The sequence below is a fragment of the Pelophylax lessonae genome, assembly GCF_965119305.1.
Source record: "Pelophylax lessonae genome assembly, chromosome: 9".
NCBI lineage: Eukaryota > Metazoa > Chordata > Amphibia > Anura > Ranidae > Pelophylax > Pelophylax lessonae.
Genome location: NC_138776.1, coordinates 34,774,390 through 34,782,210, shown reverse-complemented (window position 1 = coordinate 34,782,210; position 7,821 = coordinate 34,774,390). Strand labels below are relative to the sequence as shown.

General features: G+C 39.1%; 1 pseudogene across 1 annotated transcript; it reads right to left on the bottom strand.

Annotated features, from left to right (window-relative positions):
* Positions 1–3,380: 3,380 nt before the first annotated feature.
* On the bottom strand, positions 3,381–6,798 carry LOC309563163 (trypsin-like; annotated as a pseudogene). The gene is made up of 5 exons: positions 6,759–6,798; positions 6,454–6,604; positions 4,606–4,859; positions 3,820–3,956; positions 3,381–3,530 (listed from the first exon to the last, which is right to left on the bottom strand). The product of its transcript is annotated as a trypsin-like (transcript).
* Between the last annotated feature and the right edge of the window lie 1,023 nt (positions 6,799–7,821).

Sequence of the window (7,821 nt, the reverse complement as noted above, 5' to 3'; positions counted from 1 at the left end):
TGAATTGCACTAATTGCAGAGAATATTGGGGTATAAATGGGATATAAAGCTGTTATATTTTGTTCTGGCAGGACCAGCTGAAATAAACTTATTAAACAGATATAATGAAATCCTTTTGATTGTATACTAAAAACAACACTTCGGGGAAAGAGGGCTTGGCCATTGAAACACACGTCAGTTAATGCAAAACTGAGTCAGTGACAGAGGATGACTTTATGGTCCTTTATTGGTCATTTGTATCTAGTGATATAAAAGGATCAAAACTAGGGATGGGCCGAAAACAGTGAACCCCATTGAAGTCTATAGGAGCTGAACAGGAAAAATCAAAAGTGCCCATTTTGAAGGCTTACATGCAAGCCCCAAAGCACCCCCCCCCCGAGTTGAGGGCATGTGGCCTGGTATGGTTCAGGTGGGGGGGCACTCGCTTGCCCCCCCCCCTTTCCTGACCTGCCAGGCTGCATGCCCAGATAAGGGTCTGGTATAGATTTTGGGGGGGACCATTTTTTAAAATTTTGGCGTGGGGTTTCCCTAAAATCCATAGCAGACCACAAGGTCTGAACGGCTGAACAGGCAAATGTTCGGCCCAAACTCATGATCGGGCCAAACTGTTCGCCCAACCCTTATCAAAATGGGGATGTGTTGTGTTTTACATACTGGTTTCAAGTGATCTTGTGAATATTATACTTTTTTTTAAGGCCGGTTAACTCTCTGTTTTGTTTTTGGTCCAGTTTGAAGATTTTCCCAGTCCTGCGACAGCTAAAATACAGAGAACACTACTGTCTGATTGGGTTCTATTGGGGCATGTGAAGGAGCGTTTAGGCCCCTTTCAAATGGGCTGTCTGATCGGGTCAGTCAGTCAGTTTTTCAGGCAGACCAGATCGGACCGTGCACTCTCCCCTATGCAGCAGCCAATGCCAGCGGTGACGGGTCCACTGCCATCCGCCACTATCTCATCCAATCCTGTCTACAAAATCCAGAGGAATGGTGTTCCTATTTTCCATCCGTAGCATTGGATAGGTTAGAGTGAAGACGGACTGGCGGTACATTTTCACCCAACTTCCCCATAGAGGAGAGCAGGACTGTGTTTGTCTCCACTCTGCACAGTGAGCAAAGACAGACCTGTCATCCTCCTGCTCAGCGGGGATCAGTGGAGAAACAGAGGCGCCTGTGTGGAAGGGGCCTAACAAGCCAGGACAGTACAAATATCCCCCAAATTAGCCTTCTTTTGAAAGTAGACATTCCAAGGGATTTAGTAAGGAGCATGGTGAGAGTTTTTGAAGTTATCATTTTTTTTACTGCTTTTTTATTTTTATTTTTTTTTAACTAAACAGTTCCCTAGCTGGTCCAAATATGAGGTAGCTGAGATTTGAGCTACTTAAAAGCCATCAAAATGTATAGTCAGGGACTTGGAAGACTTTAGCATGGGCATTTATGCAGAGTGGTTGTTTATTACAGTCATGTGTACCTTAGTGGTTTTGGCAGAATTTATTTAGCAGACTAAATTTTAAGCTAAATCACACATTTTGGTCTATCTATGTTGAAATGCTTGACCCAACCATACACACCTAAACATAAACTAACACTGTATATGTAAAACAGTACAGCCATTTGGCTGAATGAGCGGGTCTATTCGTTTAGGTTAGTTGATGCCAACAGTTCTGGAAATTTAGCTATTGTAGTGTGGCAGAACTTGCAGAGTATTTTTGCTTAAATTTCTTCCTTAAAAGAGTGTTAAGTGATCAATGATATGTTTGTAAGATTGTATCTCAATAATTACCTATGTTGTGAAATTAAATGTTAATGCAAACAGAGAACAGGGATCGTGGGACTTTAAATAAGGCAGGTCAAGAACTGAGATATACAAAAATAGAATCTAAACGTAATAATTTATTATACATACAGTGATTGATACAAATGTTGACAGTGTGATGGACTCCGGACACCCCGACTGGGTATCTCTGCCAAGAAGCTGCTTCCTAAGCTCTGGAACACGAGATCCGTGAATCTGGCTATAGTTACCCCAAGAACTAGACAGTGCCAGTTTTAGAGTAAACCAGAATAAGAACCGCTTTTTCAAACACAGGCACAAAGAGATATACACTGTGGGACAACCCCCGCTCCACATACACGCATACATCCCATAATAGGTTGATCTTAAGGCAGACAGAAACAATAGAACAATTGGATACAGGTACTTAACAATAACAAACCCCACCCCACCTCACTATCTAGCAAGGGTCTATGAGAGACTCCAACAATATTCAAGCAATCTGAAAAGTCAAATTGTTTATCTTTATATATTTCTTGAGGGATATTGTTCAGAAATATTATTGTCCCAAGTAAAAGAGGCCCTTCATTCTTTCAACACAAACCACACATATAGAACCCAGGATAACTGGGGTAACACGAAATGCTGAGTCCTGTGTGGTTGTACAGCGAGTCTGATTAGTGCAGACCCAACTGGGGTTCTTGGTCACCCTCTGCCCCTAATAGACACAGGGTGACTTACACATAAGAGGGGCCGGGGAAGCTGGACTTTTACGAATCTCCCTCAGTACCTTTGAATTTCCCATAGCTTTGGGGAACACATTATCAGACACTATTCTCTACCTATCTACTTATTAGCATATACTTTTCACTTTTTAATGTATATATATATATATATCATTTTTTTTTAGATTAACACCTGTCGACATGTATGTTCACTTCTCACGGAATGGGTCCATATGTACTGGTTTGCCTTCCGACTGCCTTCCCAACTCTTCCCTCCCCTCCTCCCCCTTTGGAATGGGTGGTTCATCTTTGCCATGACCCCAGATCAGACTTCTGCCCTGGTGCGTTCATTCATTACACCCCCCCCCCAAATGCTGGGTATATTTTTGATGCCGACATGTGTAAGTGATGAGGCAAAATTGTTTATTTCTTTTTTCTTTGAGATTTCATGTACTTTTATACAAACCCACATGTTATACATTTACAGGTAATTCTTTGGCTTTAAGCTCCTGATGAGTGGACAGGGATCCATGAAACGTGTAGAGCTACTTAGATGCATAGTTGCAACATTTAGTGACGACCATGTACTTTTTTACCGAATATATCTTATTACTATTATAACAATGTCTTTACTATATGTATTTTTTTGTGTCAGCCTTTTTTGTATACATGTCTGCATCATATTTGTAACTGCTGTCAAGTGTTTGCTTTAACCATTAGGGATGGAGGCACTGTATTTTCTTGGGATCATATTCTTGTATTTGAAATTAAATATAAGTGCAGCTGATTTTTAATATAACACACAATACATTTCAGGTTCTTATAATATTTTATTCACATTCCAGCTGATATATAGCTGTGGATAGATAACATGAAAAGTCTAGTATTTAGTTGGCAGCCTGGGTGCTGGCGATCCAGGAGTTGTAGTTGCAGACCTTGGTGTAGACACCGGGGTAGTTCCTCTGGGCACAGCCGTATCCCCAGGAGACAACACCCTGGAGCTGTCCATTGCAGACCACAGGGCCACCAGAGTCACCCTGAGAAAAGAAAAAAATATGTTTAAATTTAGAAAGTCATGTTATCATTAAAGGACTCTCCAAACACAATTGAGACAAAGAGGTTCTCATTCCAAAGTCTATTCTTCTTGACATTTTATTGCATATATTATTCATTAAATATTGAACACAGATATCTAGGCAAATCCAACTTTCCTGACAGCAAACCACTTATACATTTCTTAGGGTACAACATGTGCAGAGACATGTTCAACGTTTCATAAAGTTAATAGCTCTAATATTTGAACATGAAACATATTAGCGAAGTTACCTGTCAGGAATCCTTGCCACCTTCCAAGTATCCAAGACAGATCATGTTGCCAGTGATCTCACCAGGGTAAGCATTGCTACACTGGGAAGCAGTCAGAATGGGGGCATTTAGACACTGCAGGAGGTCAGGGTAGTTGGCTGCAGAAAAGAAGAGACATAATAAATTACATAGAAATAAATGGATGAGTGAAAATGTTGATTATACTAGGAAGTAAAGCAAAGATGAAGCCTCTAAGCGGCTGTTAGTCAACCAGTTTAGGGAAAGGTCTTAAGTAACTGTTAGCTGAATTTGGTATGCTCACACCAAGCTAGACCCCAATTACGCCTAAAGCTTTTTTTTTCTCAGATTCTTCCCTATATTTATCCATATTCCTTGGATAAATATAGATTATGGAATTGTTAAAAACCGTGCATTTCATTTCTTTTTTTTGCCATCTGTGTGTGATTGGGGAGATTTTTTTCTTGCTTCCTGTCCTGTAGGAATACCAGGAAGATGGAGGACATCTCTTCAAAGTGAGAAGAAATCCCCACTCATACCATTGGATGATTTACCTTATATTCCTCTTCTGGTGACAGCTAAAAATTTTGCATATAACTTCACATTTAGGGCAGTGCTATTGAACACCAGGGAAAAATAGAGTGAGAGAAAATCCCAAGTGGAGACACAGACAGCAATACAATCCCTTCAACATTTTATCTAGAAGAAAATGTCCTGGCTTTAGATACACTTTAGCTTAACAAGTGGCTAAGGAGATTAATGGTCAGTTATACAACTGCCTTGACTTACTTCCACTGCTGAGAGTGTTGCCCCATCCGGAGATCAGGCAGCTGGACCCGGCAGCAGCACAGCCACTGGGCAGAGACACAGTCTTGACGTAGGAGTTGAGGGTGGCAGGGGAAGCTAGCTTGATCAACAGAATGTCATTGTCCAGGGTTCTGGAGTTGTAGCTTCCATGTCTGATGACCTTGGCAGAGTTGATGAACTGTTCGGTGCCCTCAGAAGAAGCAATGTTGTGTTCTCCCAGTCTGACCTGAAGGCTCCTGGATAGACATAAAGAGTGTGCAATGAAGTTATGGAATCCAGATCTACTATCTAATCTGCATTGGACATTTAAGAGTGATGTAGGCTGAAAATAGTTACTTTTCTATCCATTTAATCCAAACTCGGGGCACAAAGTTTTCATTTAAATTTATATTTTTTTGAAGAGTCAGACAAATATCCAAAAAGTTACAACCCCTAAACATACAGAGGAAGCATGATGATTGAATCTGAGGTCTATATTTCATAGTGGTAAGCTAAGCTATGTGTCACGATTACACATACATATGTGACTGAATGAGAAGGTGATCACTATTCACTGTGGATGTTAAAAGTTTCAATATCAACACGCTTAGAGGATCCGCTGTCTACAAGTCCTACAAAAGGATATATAAATCAACATTGTGTGGACAATGTTTCCTTCTAGTCTATGTTTGGGAAAGCAGCCCTCAGCATTGGGAATCTGGCAACCTTTACAATTAAATGTTTTTTCATCTTACTAGTATATGCTTGTTGTTTGAAGTTTGAATAAAATTATGTAATGTCCACCGCTATCGCGATTTTACTTTATTAACACTAATTTGGTCAACATTATCATGTCGAATAGAGCTCCATGTTTACTTTTAAGTCCCATAAAATTATCCTGTGACAAATGTATAACTTTCTGCCTTGTATACAGTGTATGTCGGCAATAGAGGCTACACTCAACATTCAGTGAAGGAGAATTTGAAATGTTTTTGCATTATTTTCCATTTTCTTTGAAAGTGAGTTTCCCAGGACAGAAATATGGATGCTGCCTACGATTTCCAGCATAAATGGCAGTGAGAGAGGTTTGGAATGTCTATAAGACTACCAGGGATGCTTACAGAATTGCATCAGCAGTTTTGTTTTTTTTTCTGTAAGAGAATTTATACCATGGGAATAAGGAGGACCATGGTTCATGGTAAGCACTATGGATAGTCTTAGGCTGACCATAGACAGATCGGAATTCAGCTGGTTCAGCAGGAACTGGCCAAATTTCTATCCATGAATGGCCATTCGCATTCATGGGAAGCCAATCTACATGTCAACTTTTCATGAATAGACTTGTTGGTATATTTTCACTTAATCAGCTGCTGCGCTGATCGGTATATGCTGACATTGGGTTCCGCCCTCAGAATGCAATGACACAGCAGGGAGGACATCCAAATACACCTTGAATATGTGAATGGGAAACTTAGTTCAGTCTTTTTTTTTGTTCAGCCAACTGGCTAAATGAAAAAAAAAAGAAAACGAAGCCATGTATAGCTAACTTTTTTATTTGCCCCAACTTGTCACTTTTGTAGGACAACTCGGTCTGCATGTCAATAGGGGGAAGAATATAAAAATTGAAATAAAAAAGGAAAGTATACTTAATATTTAATGACATGTAATAATCTAATGCAATACCAGAATTAAATATTTTTGTGATAGTAATCTTTTAATATAAAGTAAATCAAGAAATCAGACCAACCAGTCAGCCCCTCTATAATCAAACTAACCATACAGCCAGCCAGTTAGACAATTATGACTCCAAACTATCCTAGTACAAACTGTTGCCATCACAATTCTACTTACGCCTTGTAGCAGTGAGCAGCGGAGATCACCCACAAGGAGTTGAGGAGGGCTCCACCACAGAAGTGATATCCAGAGTTCAGAGATACCTGGTAAGGGACGGAGTTCTTGGCGCAGGTGTAACCTCCAACGATCTTATCATCATCCAAAGCAGCTGGGATTAAAATACACGGTGTCATTCAGAAACTCTATGTAAAACTATTTAGGGTAGCAAAACTACAAAATAAGAAGTACTTTGTGCATTTGTTAGCATCTATATTGCTGCATACAAGGATTTTTCCTTTTAAGTATAGGTAAAGAGGACTCACCAGCTGCTCCGAGGAGCACACAGATCAGAAGGAGTTTCATGGTGTTTAGGTGACCAGTGAGTGACCATTTGGACTGTAACATAGGTATTTATATGTTTAGCTGCATGCCACCCATCTGTGTCAGTATGTGCAAACTTCTGTTAATGTATAGACAATATTTTCAAAATATACCTAAAATGGGTATATTTATCAGCAACCTTGAGATAAGGTTTTGGTCATGGAAGGAAAACTTTATCAAATGTAAATGTAATTTTTTTCACTCTACATATCCACAGGAAACGTGTACAGATTATAGTTACATTGGTCCTCAAAGACAAATTAAGTTGTTACAGTGGTAAAAAAAAAAAAAATTAGGAAAAATATTCTATGCTATTATAATTATTTTCTATGCAGAATCAGAAGTTCATTTACACTTATCTTATTTAGGACAGTATACAATCACATATATGCATAAAAAAAATATTTTTATTTTATTTTTTCCTTTCATGGTTATGTTATTGATTAACTTTGTAGTATACTACTTTATTAATATCAGATTATATTTTATTTTTTTTTTAATTATTACTTTTGTCACTACAGTCTTTGATTTAAATGTATATCAACTTAAATGACAGTTCTCTCATATGATAGAAAAGGCTGACATTTTATGAAAGCCAATCTCTGGACAGATACACTATAAAAGATACATATTAATGCAGCTCTATATTCATTAATACATCCGGAAACTGATTTTATTTAATTGCAAGCAGTGTAAATATCTGAATGTAACTTGGTATCAGGCATTAACAGTCCCTGTACAGCAGAGCTTAGAGAAGGGTAGAGAGAAGCAGCACAGTATACCAATCAGATGTGCCACAGTACAAGGAGGCAGTCCAATCATAGGGTGGGGGTGGGAAGGAGACCCTTAAGTGCTACTCCAGGTCGGAGACTCAAAAAAATGCTAAAGTCATGGAAGAACCTAGTAAAGGATTCCCCCTTCAAATTCACAGCCACTTGAGCCTGCTGAATCCATTAATGCACCACTCATCATTTCTAAAGCTTTTTTCTTTTTTACTCCCATGTT